General features: G+C 45.1%; 1 long non-coding RNA gene across 1 annotated transcript in view; it reads right to left on the bottom strand.

The window, feature by feature from the left end:
• LOC142652671 (uncharacterized) overlaps positions 1 to 14,080 on the bottom strand; it is a 37,750-nt gene extending 23,670 nt beyond the window's left edge. Inside the window, exons 1-3 of the long non-coding RNA XR_012847879.1 lie at positions 13,902 to 14,080; positions 13,397 to 13,472; positions 11,223 to 11,389 (exon numbers count right to left, since the gene is read on the bottom strand). This is a non-coding gene — a long non-coding RNA (uncharacterized LOC142652671). The remainder of the gene's footprint in view (positions 1 to 11,222; positions 11,390 to 13,396; positions 13,473 to 13,901) is intronic.
• Positions 14,081 to 20,724: the final 6,644 nt, after the last annotated feature.

Here is a 20,724-nt window from a genome sequence, read left to right as displayed (position 1 = left end):
GAACAGCACACGGAAGCCACTAGGATCCATGTTTTGCGGTCCACAAAACAGCAACGGTTGTTGTGTGCATGAACGCTTACTAAGAGATTTATTCATCGCAGAGTCTAAAATTAAAATGGGAAAAAAAATATATATTGCAATTAATATCTTAGGCTGGATTCACACGGGCATGTTCGGTCCGTAAAGGACAGAACGTATTTCGGCCACAAGTCCCGGACCGAACACACTGCAGGGAGCCGGGCTCCTAACATCATAGTTATGTATGATGCTAGGAGTCCCTGCCTCACTGCGGGACAACTGTCCCGTACTGTAATCATATTTTCAGTACGGGACAGTAGTTCCACGGAGAGGCAGGGACTCCCAGCATCGTACATAACTATGATGCTAGTATAATAATAATAATAATAATAATAATAATAATAATAATCTTTATTTATATAGCGCCAACATATTACGCAGCAGTTTACAATTTAGAGGGAACATGAAACAAACAATATCAGACATTACATAGTGACAAAGTTCATTTACAATTCAAATCTGGGGAGTGAGGACCCTGCTCGCAAGAGCTTACAATCTATGAGGAAATAAAGGAGACATAAAGTGTAACAGTGTTTGTTCTGTACAATAGTCCGGCCACTTTTATACACATGGGGAGGTAACATAAAGCTGCATGAGCCGGTCACCAGCCAGTATCCGTGTATGACAGACATGAAGAGAAGGAGTGTTACGGAATCTTATTCTGATGACTAATCTAAAAGGGGGCCATGGAAAGGAGTCAGATTATGGAATGTTATAGGCCTGTCTAAATAGATGTGTTTTTAGGGCACGTTTAAAACTGTGGATATTGGGAATTAATCTGATTGTCTGGGGTAGCGCATTCCAGAGGACCGGTGCAGCACGAGAAAAATATTGGAGACGGGAGTGGGAGGTTCGGATTATGGAGGATTTTAATCTAAGGTCGTTGGCAGAACGTAGTGCCCGAGTAGGGTGGTAGACAGAGATGAGGGAGGAGATGTAAGGAGGTGCAGCACTGTGGAGAGCTTTGTGGGTGAGAGTAATAAGTTTGAATTTTATTCTGAAGGGGATGGGCAACCAGTGCAGTGACTGGCACAGGGTAGAGGCGTTGGTGTAGCGGTTGGTCATAAATATGAGCCTGGCTGCTGCATTGAGGATAGATTGGAGAGGGGAGAGTTTGGTGAGGGGAAGACGAGAGTGAATCAGAGCAACAATGAGAGTTTTGGCGGTTCCCTCCGTAAGAAAAGAGCGGATTCTGGAGATATTTTTGAGGTGAAAATGACAGGAGCGTGAAAGTGATTGGATGTGAGGAGTAAAGGAAAGATCTGAGTGAAAAACAACCCTGAGACAGCGGGCATATCTATCTATCAATCTATCTATCAATCTATCTATCTATCTATCTATCTATCTATCTATCTATCTATCTATCTATCTATCTATCTATCTATCTATCTATCTATCTGTCTGTCTGTCTGTCTGTCTGTCTGTCTGTCTGTCTGTCTGTCTGTCTGTCGGCCTGCCTGCCTGTCTGTCTATCTATCTTACATTGCCAAAAGTATGTGGACACCAGGCCATCACACCTATGTGAATTTATTGGACATCCCATTCCAAAACCACAGGTGTTAATATAGTGGTAACCCATTGGGCTGCCTTTAAAGGGGTTGTCCATGACCGGACAACTGATAACCTATCCACAGGATAGGTCATCACTATATGATCAGTGGGGGTCCGACACCCCGACCCCACACCGACCAGTCGCTCAGGTGCCCCGGATGTTTTGAACGGTAAGCAGTAGTTGGAGCCAGAAGCAGTTGGCTCCAGTCATGGAATAGCGGCCAAGCTGCAGTACTGCAGCTCTGCTCCTTTTCAAGTGAATAGAAGCAGAGCTGCAGTTCTGCAGAACGGTCACTATGCAGTGTTTGGAGTCATCTGCTTCCGACTCCAACTACTGCGTACTGTTCAAAACATCCGGCGCCTGGAGGCAGATGGCACAGCTGATCGGTGCAGTCTCTGGGTGTCAGACCCCTTCAAGGCTATAACAGCCTCCACTCTTCTGGGAAGGCTTTACAAAAGATTTTAGAGTATGCTGGTGGAATTTGTGCCCATTCAGCCAAAAGAGCATGATCAGGGGACTGTAGAGTGCGTACACTCCTACCGGGGGGAAGTGGCTTCACCTACTCACCTTCCCCATTAATGGCCATACCTTTTTCCAAACCCCCTGTCCCTCTAATAAGACTCAGACACTTGGGTTGGATAAATTTGGCCACAGCAGCCATTTTATTTACAAACAAACATCAAGAACACCAATTTACAAATAATAATAACAATGGAAGGGGAGTCCTTGGAGCTACAAAAGTCTGTCACGAAACAGCCCACCTGCATAGTATTTTTCTCCCAGCCGTCACCCTACTGGCTCAGGGGCACCGTTATACCAGCAGTTGGCTGACCTCAACCGCAACCACTCCCCGGGACACCACCCAGCGGGAGCCCAAATTGACCACTCCTCGGGACACCACCCAGCAGGAGCCCAAATTGACCACTCCTCGGGACACCACCCAGCAGGAGCCCAAATTGAGCAGACTACCAACCATAATAAATTGGGGAGGGACCATACCCCCTATGAATCCCCCCCCCCCCACAGTAATTTACCACCAACTCCAAGGACCCCCAATCCGCCATACAACTGCTGCGACATTGCAAAACTGTTCCACAGCATCCTCCGGTACCTGCGGAAAAACAAAAACAACGAGCAACAAAGCGAAATACCAAAATAGTCACACAGATGAACACATCATTTTGGGAGGGAGGGTGGGACAAGCTTCCCTGAGCTGTTACTAAAGATGGCGACGCCTTTCCCTCTCCTACCCTTAAGTAAACTGACCTCGCCCCCCCTCACATCCGCCCCCTCCTAAACACACCCCTAACTCCTTAACTCCTTCCCTTCCTAACATCCCTGATCATGGTGGCCTCCCCCTATGGCATTCTGCCGGGTCCAGCCTGTACTTGATCAGGGGACTGTAGAGTGCGTACACTCCTACCGGGGGGAAGTGGCTTCACCTACTCACCTTCCCCATTAATGGCCATACCTTTTTCCAAACCCCCTGTCCCTCTAATAAGACTCAGACACTTGGGTTGGATAAATTTGGCCACAGCAGCCATTTTATTTACAAACAAACATCAAGAACACCAATTTACAAATAATAATAACAATGGAAGGGGAGTCCTTGGAGCTACAAAAGTCTGTCACGAAACAGCCCACCTGCATAGTATTTTTCTCCCAGCCGTCACCCTACTGGCTCAGGGGCACCGTTATACCAGCAGTTGGCTGACCTCAACCGCAACCACTCCCCGGGACACCACCCAGCGGGAGCCCAAATTGACCACTCCTCGGGACACCACCCAGCAGGAGCCCAAATTGACCACTCCTCGGGACACCACCCAGCAGGAGCCCAAATTGAGCAGACTACCAACCATAATAAATTGGGGAGGGACCATACCCCCTATGAATCCCCCCCCCACAGTAATTTACCACCAACTCCAAGGACCCCCAATCCGCCACACGAACATACTTAGACACCTTTAAGTATGCGAGCCCCCACCCAACGAGAGGGCCCTTTCGATACCTTCCTGCAGGCGCAGAGTCCACAGGTCGATCCCCACGGCCATCAGGTACACACCATCACCTAGCCAATAATTACCCTGGCCATCCTCGAAGTCATAATGACGCACGAAGACCCCCCCGTTTCTCACCACGAAACCCGAAACTGCCCGATTAACCTTAACCCTGGCTTTATTCAACCGCTGCACCGATCTAGCATGCCGCCAAACCTTCCGCGGGACAATCTCTGACCACACCACCTTAATAGCCGGACCATAACCTGAGTAGATCGTATTTTATATCCCTGATCAATTCCCGAAAAGGACGACTACCCAAATCGTTACCCCCGACATGCAACACCAAGACATCCGGGGCCCTGTCCATCAGCGCAAACCGATGCACGTCCGGCAACACCCGACTCCACAGCATCCCCCTACTCCCCAGCCACCGCACGACTACATCCTCCCACCGAAAACCCAACTGCCGCCCGTCTGGACGAACATCCGCCCGCTCCGCCCCCCAATGAACGTAGGAATGCCCGACGATCCACACCAATCGCCCCGCTGGTCCTGAAAAATAAAACCACTGATTAACAAAACGAGTAAGGATGCAAGCGAAACATGGAGGAGGAGAGAAAAACGATGAGGGGACCTGGAGGGAGTGTAGAGAAGGAGGGATTACGACTGGACTATCATATAAACTGAGGGCGCACATACAGCTGGAAGCGGCGGGAATCCCATCGACCTATCTGCTTTACCACTTCCTCACCCAACCCCCATGCCACCGCCTCCGTCGCTGCCCCAATCCGAAAAGAATGGGGGGAAAACAACGCCTCCTCCAGTCCCAACTTCCGCAGACACCTACGAAAAACCCACGTAAACTGATACCGGGACATAAAGGACCCATCCTCATGACACAACAACTGTCCCCTACGCACCGTTGAGACCTCTCTGAACCCCGCAAAGCAGGCGACTGGGCACATCCTGACCCCCTTGGCCACCCCCAACACCACTCTCTTACCCCGACCCCCTTGATCCGTCTTAGACCGCCGGATCCAGAATTCCACACTCCGATCCGTTACCAACACATCTTCCATTCTCAACCCCCCAGGTCTCCTTGTGCTGGGAGCCACCAGCTCCCCGACCCTCAGGGCCCCAAAAAATGCCCACGAGAATGCCAACCTATACAGGGTCACCTCGTAGCTGGAAAAACAAATGTCACACAACACCCCCCACAACTGTTCCAACAACATAAACGAGACAGGGCGCCGCCGATCCGGCAACATCCTCCCTCTCCTGTACCCCCTCAGGGCCTGGCCAACCAAAAAACTTTTTGTAACATCTGTGTACCCCCGGACCTTAAAACCAAAAGCCAGGGCTGCCACAAAACGATTTACCTTGGACACTGACCAGCCCGCGATAGAGACTTGCCCCAGAAAGACTAACAACGCCACCACCCGATCATCATCCGTCACTACACCCTCCAGAACTGCCAACCAACTCTCCCACTCCCGCCACGCCGAATCATAAGCAGCCCAAGTACCCTGCGCAAGCGAAGCCTGAATCAAACCTCCTGCGGCTCGTAACCCAGCCCCCACAACCATTTCGGGCAAGCGATCCCGTCCTCCTCCGCGTCCGGAGCCACCATCCTGAACCGCTCCCACTGCAAGCGAGAAAGAGAATCTGCGATGTCATTTTTGATCCCTGGCACATGAACCGCCACAACCCAAGCGTTCAAAGACAAGCAACGTAAAACCAGGTGCCTCAACAGCCGGACGACCGGGGGGGATGACGCTGACACGTTGTTAATAGCCCCCACCACGCACAAGTTGTCACAATGGAACCGTACCTTGCTGTCCCGAAACCTCTCACTCCAAATTTCCACCGCCACTACTATGGGAAACAGCTCTAGGAATGCCAGGTTCTTCACCAAACCCAACTCCGCCCATTCCTCAGGCCACCGCGCCGCGCACCACTGACCCTTGCAGTAAGCCCCAAATCCCACGCCCCCCGCAGCATCTGTAAACAGCTCCCAATCTACGCTGTCAACCACCGGGGCCATGATCAAGGACCTCCCATTATAACGATGCAAAAACTCAAACCAAACTGCCAAATCTGCCCTCAGCGCCTGTGTCAGACGAATGAAATGATGAGGGGCTGTCACCCCAGCCGTCGCTCCCGACAGCCGCCTGCTGAAAATCCGGCCCATGGGCATAATCCTGCAAGCAAAGTTAAGCTTACCCAATAATGACTGTAATGCACGTAACGTGATCTTACGCAAATGTCTAGCCCGGTCCACCTCCGCCCGTAACGCTACCAATTTATCTTGCGGGAGCCGACACTCCATCCTCAAAGAATCAATGGTGATTCCTAAAAAGACCAGACAGGAGCTAGGTCCTTCCGTTTTGTCCTGGGCCAAAGGCACACCGAACCTCTTTGCCACCCACTCTATCATGTTCAACAACGTAGCACCAACCGAAGACCCGCCTGGACCAACACACAGGAAATCATCCAAGTAATGTATGACCGACGAGACCCCCGCAACATCGCAAACCACCCACTCCAGGAAAGAACTAAAAGCCTCAAAATAGGCACAGGAAATAGAACACCCCATAGGGAGGCAGCGATCCACAAAATAAGGCCCGTCCCAATAACATCCTAACAGCCGTATGCTGTCAGGATGCACAGGGAGGAGGCGAAAGGCCGACTCAATATCCGTTTTTGCCATTAATGCACCCACACCATAGCGGCGCACCCACGCAACTGCCGCATCAAACGACGTGTAAGCCACCGAGCAAAGTTCTGGAGAAATCCCATCATTAACCGATCGCCCCCTCGGGTAAGATAAATGATGTATGAGCCTAAACTTATTCGGCTCCTTCTTAGGCACCACCCCCAGTGGTGACACCACCAGCTCCGGTAAAGGGCAACTCTCAAACGGACCTGCCATGCGCCCCAACTCCACCTCCTTCCGCAACTTATCCCCTACTACCCCTGGATACTGCAACGCTGAACGCAAACTACGCAAGGTAAACGGCACCTTGTGAGCAGGGGCAGGGTTCCGGAAACCAACCCGCAAACCATCCAACAACAAACTTGCCCTGGACCTATCAGGGTACCTATTTAGAAAGGGCTCCATGTCTTCCCACCTCACCGGTGTCCGGCCCTTGACTAGCGCCCCCGGCCCCTCGTCCTTTTCCCTTCCGAAAACATTTAACCGCTCCGTGAGAGATCCCCCCGCAGGAGGAGCAGCTATGTTTGAACTTACAACCCGATCCGAACTTACACTGGCCCTCATTAAACTGCCAGCAGAACCCGGATTTTCCTCCTGTCCCCCCTGCTCCCCCCCCCCGAAGGCAATGAGGGGCCGGCCACCCCGGCCCCACCCCCTTGAAAGGACTGGCCAAAACGCACTGGAGCCATGACCCGCAACCATAACCCTATGTCTTTGTTATCCCACCTAATGTCAGGTCTCACTGCCTTCCGCTGCCGGAACTGCTCATCATAGCGCAGCCACGTCTGCCCGCCGTAAACTCGATGAGCCTCTCCGATAGCATCCATATAACAGAAGAGGCCGGAACAATGCTCCGGCGTCTTCTGTCCAATTACGCTTGCCAAAATAGCAAACGCCTGCAACCAATTAACAAAAGTTTGGGGAATCAATCGATACCGACGTTTTTCCTCCTTCTCCTTCTTGCTTTCCAACCACTTCCCTTTATCTAAATTGAACTTCTCCAACGGCAACAATGAAAAAATTTCCACATATTCATCCCTCCATATCTTTTCCCTTACTTCCGGTTTCAGATGCGCCCCCAATGGGCCCTCAAAACAAACATAGACCTCGCCCTTCGCCTTATCATCCAACCGCACCTCATCCACTGCCACATCCTTTTCTGTCTGCACCGACACTGCCACGCCCGATTCCCTAGACACCACCCCAGCTCCCCATAGCGTGCTATCCACCACTGCAGGCCCCGACGGCCCCACCCAAGCTGCAACCGGGGACGGGGAACCTATCGCCCCCCCTCCGCATCGCGCCAAAAGGTCACGCACACAACACAACAATTCCTGAATCTCACCCCCACCACCCGTACTTCCTGTAATCCCCCCGCTACACCCCGGCAATCCCGTAGGCAAAAGTGAACCCCCACCCCCTACCCCTGGGGACCGAAATACAGCAGGCAATGAAAAAGTAGGAGACAGCGACTCACCGGGCTGCGCAGGTGCTGTGTCCCCACCAGCCGGGGCGAAGGATCCATCCAGACGTCCCTCTTGGTCACCGAACTCACGGTCGTCCACTTCATCCTGCCCAGACGGGCCAGGACAAGCGCCGCACGCATGACATCCCCGACCTTCTGATGGAGCGCTCCTTAACTGCGCCAATGAACTGGGCCTCTCCGCCCGTCTGTTGGGGAGGCTCGACCACCCCGCGGCCCGCAGGTAGCCGCCCTCCTGCCCGCCGTGTCACCACCGACCGTGGCACACGCCTGGAATTGGTTGCACCATCCTGGGTACAGGTGGGCCGCCCGACTGGAGCATCGCCAGCACGGCCCACCGCAAGTCCTGGGTCCCGTCGTCTGGAGGCAGAGGGAGGTCCCGGATGCATGGGTGCCTGCCCTACCACCTCCGCTGAGCCAGGCCGGCTTCCAGGATTCCTCTCAGACCAGGCCGTCCTGCTCACGGCAGCCGAGCGAGGGGCCCGGCCTGGAGGGTCCCTCGTGGGGCTCCTTACCCTGCGCCTGGCTCGTGGCATCACTTCCGGGCTCAACCTCTCCGGAGGCCTCGTGCGACGTGACCGCCGCCGGGGAGGAGAGGACGGCACCGCCTGCGCCCCAGATCCAAACACGGAGCTGGGTAAGTAGTGCATCCATTATAAAGTACTGGACAAACTTCCCTGTGCTGCTGCAATCTTCCCTGTGCTGTTAACTAAAGATCACCAGCTTCCCTGTGCTGCTGCAAGCTTCCCTGAGCTGTTACTCACAAGCTTCCCTGAGCTGTTACTAAAGATGGCGACGCCTTTCCCTCTCCTACCCTTAAGTAAACTGACCTCGCCCCCCCTCACATCCGCCCCCTCCTAAACACACCCCTAACTCCTTAACTCCTTCCCTTCCTAACATCCCTGATCATGGTGGCCTCCCCCTATGGCATTCTGCCGGGTCCAGCCTGTACTTTTGTGATGTCAGGCTCTGATGTTGGACAAAAAGGTCTGTCTCGCAATTGGTGTTCCAATTCATCCTGAAGATGTTCAATGGGGTTGAGGTCAGAGCTCTGTGAGGGCCCACACCAGTTGCTCTACACCAAAACTCGTCACACCATGTCTTTATGGACTCTGCTTTGTGTATGGGACACAGTCATGCTGGAACGGGAAAGGGCCTTCCCCAAACGGTTCTCACAAAGGTAGAAGCATTTAATAGTAAAAAATGTCTTTGTATGCTGCAGCATTAACATTATCCTTCACTGGAAATAAGGGGCCTAGGCCAAACCATGAACAGCCCCAGACCCCTATCCCTCCTCCACCAAATTTTACAGTAGGCCCTATGCATCCATTATGTAGCGTTCTCCTGTCATCTTCCAAACCCAGATTCGTCTATCAGAGTGTCAGATAGAGAAGCGTGATTCATAACTCCTGAGAACATGTTTCCTCCAGAGTCCATTGGTGGCGTGCTTTGCACAATTTCATCTGACTTGCATGGTGATCTATGGCTTGTGTGTAGCTGATTGACCAGGCAAACCCATTTGATGAAGCACTGGACGCACAGATCTTCTGCTGATCTCACTTATAGAGGCAGTGTGTAAGTCTGTAGTGAGTGATACAACAAAGGATAAGCGATTTTTACACTCCATATTCCTCAGCACTCGGTGGCCCGCTCTGCGTTTGCGTGGACTGCTGATTTGTGACTGACCTGTTGTTACTCCTAGACGCTTCCACTTCCCAATAGCACTTACAGTTGACCTGTGCCCATCTAGCAGTTCAGAAATTTCATGAAATGATTTGTGGCATCTGAGTATTGAGCTTTTCAGTGCGACCCAAACTGCTAGAAATGTTTGGCATCAGAAATTGCATGGCTGTGTGCTTGATTTTATGCACATAGAAATGGGTGTGGCCAAAACACTTAAACTCAATATTTAGGAGGTGAGTATCAATATTTCTGCAGTAATTACAGCATTGTAGATCTTTGGTACTTTAGCTGTCAGTTTTTTAAGATATTCTGGAGAATATTCATCACATGACTTCTGTAGCTCTCCACAGATGTGATTGGGTTGTAGGGAATTTCCACTGACCTGATGGTGATGTTCACCCCACTAAACCCTCAATACTGTAGGTTAAGGATATGGCAACTAAGCCACGTAGTCCATTAAATACAGTACTCTGGCCAACTGAGCACTTAGTATGATACATAAGTTGACAGAAACATACTGGATCCCGGTGTTCACATTGTAAAAAATTTTTAGATACTGGAAATCATATCTATCAAATACATAGTGTATCATATGTATGTAATTCATAATTATATAGACAGACCCAAGATATCAAGAGTTTGTTTACAGTATTCCAGAAAGGAAGATACTTTGAAATATTGGTCAAACCACTTAAATGGGTTGTCTGGCCACGGGACCATTTCATACTGATGACCTATCCACAGGATAGTTTATTAGTATATGGCCAGAGGGGGTTCGACACCCGCATCCCGCTCCGATCAGTTGCTCCGGCTAATTCCAGGCACCGGATATTATGCACGGTATGCAGTGTTCAGTGCCGGAAGCAATTTGCTCCGTACATTGCATAGCGGCCGTGCTGCAGAACCGTAACGCTGCTTCTATTCACTTGAATAGGAGAAGTGCAGCAGCTCTGCCACTATACTGTGACCAGAGACATCTGCTTCCGTCACAGACATCCGGTGCTTGGAAGCAGCCCGAGCAGCTGATCGGTGAGGGAACCCCCACCGATTATATAATGATGACCTACCCCTTTCAATTTTATTTTTGGGAAATTAATTATCGAATGAAGTAAAATATGGCCTAATTTCTGCCACCCTTTTTCTCACAGTCCAGAAACACATAGATCAAGTGACATTCCATCAAAACAGCCATGCGAATTGGTCTCTGTGTGTCTGCAATTTAGATTGTAAGCTCCATTGATGCAGGGACTAATGTGAAGAAATGCATCGTCTGTACAGTGAGTGATCTTTATAGTAAAGATAAATCACTTCTAAATATTAAGGGTAATATATTAGGTAAAACATCTATGCCCTTTTGTTGCTCTCTATTACAAATTTTGCAATGTAAGTTAATGATCTCTTTATAGAAAGACCAATCAGTCTTAAAAATTAGGTCGTCTTAATACGTGAAAAATATGTAATAAAAACGGCAATGAATTAGTCCCTATTAGGGTTGAGTTGTACAATGCATACACACAATCTATATATAGTATTCTGAATGCACTTAGTGGAGCTGGTATTGGGTGGCCTATGAGATCACACAAGCACAGCACGCTGACTTGTACATTATTGCTCAGAGTAATGGCTGCAGTTAAATTAACAACATGTTGTTAAAAGAGGACAATTGGGCATTGTACGTAACATGCTTTATCTGTAATTGATTGCACTTACCTGCAGTTTGCTGCCAGTAAATTTCCTGGCCATAAGTATAAACATTTTAAAATTATTGGCAAAAAGTTCTAGTACTTTTGCAATTAGTAGAAACTCTTGTGCTCACTGGGATATGTAGTTGTTTAGGTTCAGATTTTACTCAAATGGGGCTTTGTTCTTCCCGTGGGCTGAAATCAACAGCATAACAGAACAATTTTATGAGAAGTGATATCTGACTGCGTTTTGCAAATAACATTCCGCCATACTACATTCTTTAAGATTTCACTTGCCTTGAATGTGTAACTACTTGTTTGCCATAGGCATCCAGTTTATCATGTAAGACGGGCAATTGTTTTTAACAATATACATTCAGTTTTCTTGACAAATGAATGAACCAGGGATTTGTTTAGTAAAAACAACGATAAGGTATTGGTATTCATTGCGATATTGCTGCCATATACAGTAGTACAGTAGATAGTTGAGAAGATGAGACAGATTATGAGAGGACTTGAGTGATAAAGAGCAGCATTGCCTTAAAGGGGTTTCCCAACTTTATAAGTATATCCTCTTTAATGGTACAAAACATGAAACAATTATGGGACATACTCACATTTTAAATCCCTCAAAGCTCTAGCGCCGATTATTCTGTGGTTTAAATCACTGCATTGATGAAGTTCACACTGACATCTGACCCCTGCAGCCAATCAGTGTGCATGGACATTTAGGCCGGTTCCCACGGGTCGGATACACTGCGTAAAAATCACGCAGCGTGTCCAACCCGGAAGCCGCAGTACATTGAGCTGAAAAATCGCGCCGGTTTTTCGAACTGAATTTCCGCTGCGGAGGAAAGTGCTCATACTTACCCCGTCTGTCTTCTCTGCGCGTAGTCCGGCCTCCTATGATGACGTTGCAGGCCATGTGGCGCTGCAGCCTGTGATTAGCTGCAGCGGTGACATGGGATGAAACATCATCCCAGGAGGCCAGACTGCAGGAAGAAGGAGAGCCTTCTAGGTTCTAAGCATGATTATTTTTTCCTGAGTTGTGATTTTTGCGGCGTAATCGCTGCGATTACACCGTCAAAGTCGCAACACTTAGCTTTCTGTTGCGGGTTTTGCATCCCCATTGAATGTAATGGGGAAAAACTGCAACAGAAAATCAACAAAAATGTAGCATAAATTGACATGCTGCGGAATTAAATTCTGCACCGCAGGTCAATTTATTAACGTTTATGCTGCGTTTTTCTCAGCACATAGTCATCTTTCTAGATCATGATATGCTGTCACTTACTCACACATTAACGTTACTGAAGTGCCTTGACAGCAACTAGCTCTGTCATGGGTCAAGGGGATGGGCAGGGGTGGGAGAGAGACGGTCACTGCCTACAGTCCTATTAGTCCCTGTTGGACTGCCACTGAGTGCACAAGACAGTACATGCAGTGCAGTCATACCCCAGACCCCCTGCAAGAGACACACACATTTTAGCATGATTTATTCTTGATGTATAAAAGGTGCACATATATTTTTGTATGATGCCAAATAATAATAGTATCCTCCAAAACGGCAACATAGAGTGAATTCTAGCAGCCAGTATAGTTGTTGTTTGGAATTCTGCTAAAGAAAAATCTTAATTTCCTTTGAAGCATTAAGGCCATGTTTATTATTCATGTGTTCTGTTACCAATACTGTATTCAGATTGTTACAAATGACTTGTTCCCAAGAGAGGAGAGCTGAAGAGAGACGAAAACAAGTGCATTCCATTCTAAACAACAATGTAAGGGTATGTGCACACACACTAATTATGTCCGTAATTGACGGACGTATTTCGGCCGCAAGTCCCGGAACGAACACAGTGCAGGGAGCCGGTCTCCTAGCATCATACTTATGTACGATGCTAGGAGTCCCTGCCTCGCTGCAGGACAACTGTCCCGTACTGAAAACATGATTACAGTACGGGACAGTTGTCCTGCAGCGAGGCAGGGACTCCTAGCATCGTACATAAGTATGATGCTAGGAGCCCGGCTCCCTGCACTGTGTTCGGTCCGGGACTTGCGGCCGAAATACGTCCGTCAATTACGGACGTAATTAGTTCGTGTGCACATACCCTAACATGCTCTGTTAGGATATAAAGTCATCAGATACATTATAGTCATTCTACACACAACACATGTGAAGATTGGGATGTAAACGTTCAATACCTTCATAAGGTGATGCCATAATCATATTTCTTTGCCACCAAAGGTCTCCATTGTTCTAACTTCCATTGAATACCGTCTGTTGGTAAAAGAATGAAATGAAGCAATTCAGATCTAATTGGCTCAATGGTTAAACATTAAATATATGCAGAACACAATATTATTCCTTCAAGAATTTTGCAGGTAGATTTTGACCTGCCTGCATTTTCTTGCAATGGTTTCCCCTGCTTTTTTTGCCGTTTTTTTTTTACCTTGCTATTGAGGACCGCGGAAAAAAAACGCAGCACAAAAATCTTTTTCTGCCTCCCATTGATTTGGGAGGTCAGCGGCGGAACCGCTGCAAGAAAGGACATGCCGCTTTTTTTTCCCCATGAGCAGCTAAAAGCCGCTCGGTTAAAAGAAAGCCTCAGCTTCCTATTGAAATCAATGGGAGGCAGATTGGACCTAAAGGGGTTTTATACATTTAATTCAAATAGTACGGATAACTTCACAATATATGCTGTATTACAATGTGATCTCCATGCGAGGATCTCAGGCACCGTGGCTGCAAAGGAAGTTTTCAAATTCTAGTCCATACAAGTGATTCCGGATATAAAATACATTAATGGAGATCTATGAACATGTACTGTTTATCGATCGGTCTATACAGCATGTGCAGTCATATATGAATACATTTTAACCTTCTTTCCTTAAAGGAGTATTCCCATCTGAGACATTTATGCACAGTACATATCTTAAATTTCTGTAGGTGGGGAGCTTATAGACTTGGGGAATGGAAAGAGCTGCACAAATTCACAGTCACCTCTACATTCTGTTGTGTCTGGTGGAACGGGAATCAGGGGACTCTTATTCTCTGGATACGTAGAGGTCCCAATGGTGGAAGCTTCTGCTATAAGACATTTATGGCCTATCATGTAGATTTGCCATAAATGTTACAGATGGAAATACCCTTTAAGCTCTGCACGGGCTGATCATTCACGGGCACCGGTCCATGTAAAAAGGCCCAAAGATCAGCCGACAAACAAGCAAACACTTGTTTATTGCCTTTCATTGTTTTCGTCAGCACATCTCCTGGTGTAAGCAGGGGATCTCCTGCCGACAATGATGCACACTGTATGGGGATGAATGATCTCATTCGTCCTCATACAGTCTGATTATTGCTTAATGTAAATGGAGCTAAATAAGCACTGATTACCGTACTACATTGTCAATCGGCATTTGTTTACCGGCATACATCTGTATATAGGGTAACAATTAAATATGTCCATCATCCAACTGTACTTATCACTGATTTATCTCACCTTCTTTTATGGTCCATTCAAGCCTAAAAATTACAAATGTAGCACATTTCACTCAAAATTGAAGCTCCAATTTTGGAGCAACTGTAACTAATTTGTAAATGAATTGATTTATGAGCAATTTCTAAAAATGCAAATATATCACTTTTACACATGATTGAGATATGCAATAGATTGGACATCAAATTCCCACAGCTTCCCTTTGAGGGCCATCAGTAAAATAAAAACTATATGTAACAAGGGTGTGTTCCCATGCTGTGGCGGCAGAATGTGGACGACTCGATGCCATATTGAATTCGCCGGTGGCTGCGCAATTTTGCCACTGTGGTATTACTGGCAAAATCATGTGGCCATTGGCCACTACATGGAGTCGTGGTTTGGTCCGCATGCGGCTGCCGCAGCTTGTGCACTCTCCCTAACGCCTACTGGAGCAATGCTGGCCAGGGGGCCTGCGATCTTTCACTGCTAAAGGGGACATCACTAGCCCAGAGGATCTGGGCACCAAGTGTCAACCCCATCCCACCTTTGATGCTTAAAAATATGTAAGCATAAAACAATTGTAGCTACAGTTGACTAGTTTATTGACCACACACTGTTATTTTGGTCGCCTTATGGCAATGTTATTTGGCCACTATATGGTAGCATGGCACACCATAAGGGAGGCGTGTCAAGAGTCGGTACTGCACTGGCACCAACCAACATAAGGCCAGCCCTGTGCTGATGACGCTCAATGACTTTGGCTATAAATATGAACAAAGGATTGAATATCTACATGTAAACAGGCAGAATTATATATTTTTTTAGTTAAAGTCAAACTGGTGTATTGCAATTTGTTGCTAATCCTTTTAATTTGCAGACATTAAAATGTATTTCTTTGTTTATTTATCTTAGCGATTTAATAAAACTAGGAAAAATAATTAAAAAAAATAAATAATAAGTTAAAATAAAATATTAATATACACCATTAAAAGCTAGTGACACAAATTATAACTTTCCCAGATATCGAAGAAGGTTTTTAAATCCGTGTTATGTCAATGACCTACTGCCAGATGTTTCATTGTGACAATGGAGACACTAATGATACTGGTAGAAGTAAATCATCGATACAAAGATTCTCCATTTAACCAAACACAATATAATATGTATCATTTCACTGTTGCCTATGTTCTTATAAAGGCTTTTTATAATTCTAATAGGTCTGCATGGAGTTTGTATGTTCTCCCTGTGTTTTATGTGGGTTTCCCCCAGGTACTCCGATTTCCACCCACCCTCCAATAATCATACTGGTGAGCAGACAGGGAAGCTGCAGGAAATTTCTGCTCTGTTATTGGAGTGGAGTGGCCACCTTCCCCTTAGAAATGCTGGGGTTAGAAGAGCTGGTGGTGCATGTTATTTTCTTCATAATTTATACAGCAGTATTAATCACCCGAATTTTTTTAATGCACATTTTGATCATATTGTGTGATCTCAGTCATAAGCTTCCTTGGCATCTCATTCAGAAAACACCACTCCCCAACACTTTATAGCGATCACAGCAAAGTCACCTCTCTTTACACTCCAGTCTAAATACTGCCTGATAATAATTGCGTTGGGAATCTATCTATATGTTACACTCAGTTCTCAGTAACTTTATAATACAACTTTATAGAGGTTGGAGTTACAGTTTTATGATACAGTGCTCCAAATCACTTGCCCCAACATAGAATTAAATGATAATATTCTGCCTGCCTGGAACTACCACTAGGGGGAGCTTTAGAGCTTACTACATATTTTTTAAAACTCCTATGATACCTATCTCAATTGGTAGGGTTTTGGGTCACGCCAATATTTGATCCACATATTCTAATGTAAACTGAACATTTAGTGTTACTTTGCTGTCACAGACCATACAAATCCAACAAGTCAGCAAAATGGGGGGACAACTTATTGGTAACATTGCTCCACTGTAAAGCATAGGAACAATCCAGAAAGCTATAGCAAGTCATTAAAGGGGTTGTCCCAAGTTGATGAATGGAGCTATAAAGCTCCCCCATGTAAAAATAAGAAGAATTCTAATTACCTGTCCGTCGTCCAGCGATGTCGTTTTCTTGATATCGTTGATTGCAGTTGCGGTCGGTCCCTCTTTGTATCCTGCTCGTTGCCTAGGTTCCCGGCCACCGCTATTTACCTTTAGCGGTGGCCGCGCATGCGTAATGACATCCTCTGCGTCCTGAGCAGAGGATGTCATTTACTCATGAACGCGCATCTCGGCGCATCTCGGCGGATGCGCAGGAGATGCAAGGGGATGCAGTGGAAGGCACCCGTCGCGAGAAGTCTGCGCTCCGCTAAAGGTAAGTGTGTGTGTGTGTGTGTCTGTGTATACATGGGTGTGTTTGTGTATATGTGTTTGTGTATATGTGTGTGTGTGTTTATGTGTGAGTGTATTTATGGGTGTATTTGTGTGTATATGTTTGTGTATATTTTTGTGTTTGTGTATATGTGTGTGTGTTTGTGTGTTTATGTGTGTGTGTATATATGGGTATGTTTGTGTATATGTTTGTGTGTATATGTTTGTGTGTGTGTGTGTGTGTGTGTGTTTTTGTATATGTGTGGGTTTGTGTATATATGGGTGTGTTTGTGTACATGTTTGTGTGTATATGTGTATATGTTTGTGTGTATGTGTGTGTGTGTGTGTGTGTGTGTGTGTGTGTGTGTGTGTGTGTGTGTTTTTTTGGTGTGTTTATGTGTGTGTGTTTGTGTATATATGGGTGTGTTTGTGTATATGTGTGTGTGTTTGTGTATATATGGGTGTGTTTGTGTATATATGGGTGTGTTTGTGTATATGTTTGTGTGTGTGTTTGTATATGTGTATGTTTGTGTATATATGGGTTTGTTTGTGTACATGTGTTTGTGTATATGTTTGTGTGTATATGTGTGTGTTTGTGTATGTGTTTGTGTATTTATGTGTGTGTGTTTGTGTATATGTGGGTGTGTTTGTGCATATGTTTGTGTGTATATGTTTGTGTGTTTTTGTATATGTATATGTGTGTGTGTGTGTATATGTGTGTGTTTGTGTATATATGGGTGTGTTTGTGCATATGTGTATAGGTTTGTGTGTATATGTTTGTGTGTGTTTTGTATACGTGTGTGTTTGCGTATATGTGTGTGTGTTTGTGTATATATGTGTGTGTGTTTGTGTATATATGGGTGTGTTTGTGTATATATGGGTGTGTTTGTGTATATGTTTGTGTGTATATGTGTGTGTGTGTGTTTATGTGTGAGTGTATATATGGGTGTATTTGTGTGTATATGTTTGTGTATATTTTTGTGTTTGTGTATATGTGTGTGTGTTTGTGTGTTTATGTGTGTGTGTGTGTGTGTGTGTGTGTATATATGGGTATGTTTGTGTATATGTTTGTGTGTATATGTTTGTGTGTGTGTGTTTTTGTATATGTGTGGGTTTGTGTATGTGTTTGTGTATATATGGGTGTGTTTGTGTACATGTTTGTGTGTGTATATGTGTATATGTTTGTGGGTATATGTGTGTGTGTGTGTGTGTGTGTGTGTGTGTTTTTTTTGGTGTGTTTATGTGTGTGTGTTTGTGTATATATGGGTGTGTTTGTGTATATGTGTGTGTGTTTGTGTATATATGGGTGTGTTTGTGTATATATGGGTGTGTTTGTGTATATGTTTGTGTGTGTGTTTGTATATGTGTATGTTTGTGTATATATGGGTTTGTTTGTGTACATGTGTTTGTGTATATGTTTGTGTGTGTGTGTTTGTGTATGTGTTTGTGTGTTTATGTGTGTGTGTTTGTGTATATGTGGGTGTGTTTGTGCATATGTTTGTGTGTATATGTTTGTGTGTTTTTGTATATGTATATGTGTGTGTGTGTATATGTGTGTGTTTGTGTATATATGGGTGTGTTTGTGCATATGTGTATAGGTTTGTGTGTATATGTTTGTGTGTGTTTTGTATACGTGTGTGTTTGTGTATATGTGTGTGTGTTTGTGTATATATGTGTGTGTGTTTGTGTATATATGGGTGTGTTTGTGTATATATGGGTGTGTTTGTGTATATGTTTGTGTGTATATGTTTGTGTATGTGTTTGTGTATATATGGGTGTTTGTGTACATGTGTTTGTGTATATGTTTGTGTGTATATGTGTGTGTTTGTGTGTATATGTTTGTGTTTGTTTATATGTTTTTGTGTATGTTTTTGTGTGTTTATGTGTGTGTTTGTGTAATATATGGGTGTGTGTTTATATGTGTTTGTGTATATGTTTGTGTGTGGTTGTTTGTGTGTGTGTAGGTGAGTATAAGTATCGGTATTGTTCACATTGATAACTTTTTTTTTATGTTGTTGCAGATTTTGATGTACCAATTGGACGTTGGGTCCCCCACATTTTTAATAACCAGCCATATACAAGGCCGCAGCAGCCTGGCATTACACGGGTGGGAGGAGCGGCCACTGGTTTAGTACATTCCTAGGCTAATAACACTGTGTTGTTTGTGGCTGGTTATGATAAATTGGGTGGAACCCCATGTCTTTTTAATAAAAATAATAAATAAATAATAAAAAAAAATGACGTGGGGTCACCCCCATTTTTATAACCAGCCAGATACAACACAGCAGCAGCAGCCTAGCATTACAAGGGTGGGAAGGTCCACTGTTTTTGGCCCTTCCCAGCTCTTCCCGGCACCCCTGGTGGTGGTGGGTACCGGGGTAATAATGGTGTTTAATGTTAGCCTCTGTACCGGCTAACACTAAGCCTCCCCTTAGTAATGGACCTTGTCACTCAGACAGCAGCCATTACTAAAGTGATAGTAATAAAACTTGAAAAGAAAAGACAAAGATATAGATAAAATATTTTATTGAAATAAAGCACCCCCAACACAACCCTCATTAACCATTTTATTGATGAAAAAAAAGCGTCATCTAAGTAGTCCTCGAAACCGACGTAGTCGTCCAAACACCAAACCTGTAAAAAATCAAAAATATAAAAAAAAAAATGAAATAAAACATGTCGTAGGCTTAGTTTCACTTTCATGTGTGATACTGACTGTTATACCATGTATAGAAGCCTGCGGCAAAGTTGGCTTAGATACAGGGCGCCAGCAGACGGTATCATACATGGCCATACAGACATTTATACAAACAAACATACATACATGCAAACATACATGCACATATACACATACAAACATGACATCATACATACAAGCAAACATACATAGAAGCAAACATACATACATACAAGCAAACATACATACAAGCAAACATACATACATACAAGCAAACATACATACAAGCAAACATACATACATGCAAACATACATACATGCAAACATACATACATGCAAACATACATGCACATATACACATACATGCACATATACACATACAAACATGACAACATACATACAAGAAAACATACATACAAGCAAACATACATGCAAACATACATACATGCAAACATACATACATGCAAACATACATAAATGCAAACATACATGCATACATACATGCAAACATACATGCAAACATACATACATACATGAAAACATACATACATGCAAACATACATTCACATATACACATACATGCAGATATACACATACAAACATGCCAACATACATACAAGCAAACATACATACATACATACATACATGCAAACAAACATACATACATGCAAACATACATACATACATGCAAACATACATAAATGCAAACATACATGCATACATACATGCAAACATACATACATGCAAACATACATACATGAAAACATACATACATGCAAACATACATGCACATATACACATACATGCACATATACACATACAAACATGACAACATACATACATGAAAACATACATACAAACATACATACATACAAACATACCTACATGAAAACACATACATGAAAACATACACACATACAAACATGACAACATACATACAAGAAAACATACATACATGCAAACATACATACATGAAAACATACATACATACATGAAAACATACATACATGCAAACATACATTCACATATA

This window comes from Rhinoderma darwinii, chromosome 5 (assembly GCF_050947455.1).
Source record: "Rhinoderma darwinii isolate aRhiDar2 chromosome 5, aRhiDar2.hap1, whole genome shotgun sequence".
Classification (NCBI taxonomy): domain Eukaryota; kingdom Metazoa; phylum Chordata; class Amphibia; order Anura; family Rhinodermatidae; genus Rhinoderma; species Rhinoderma darwinii.
Note: the sequence above shows the minus strand (reverse complement) of the source record. Positions and strands in the feature narration are given on the sequence as shown.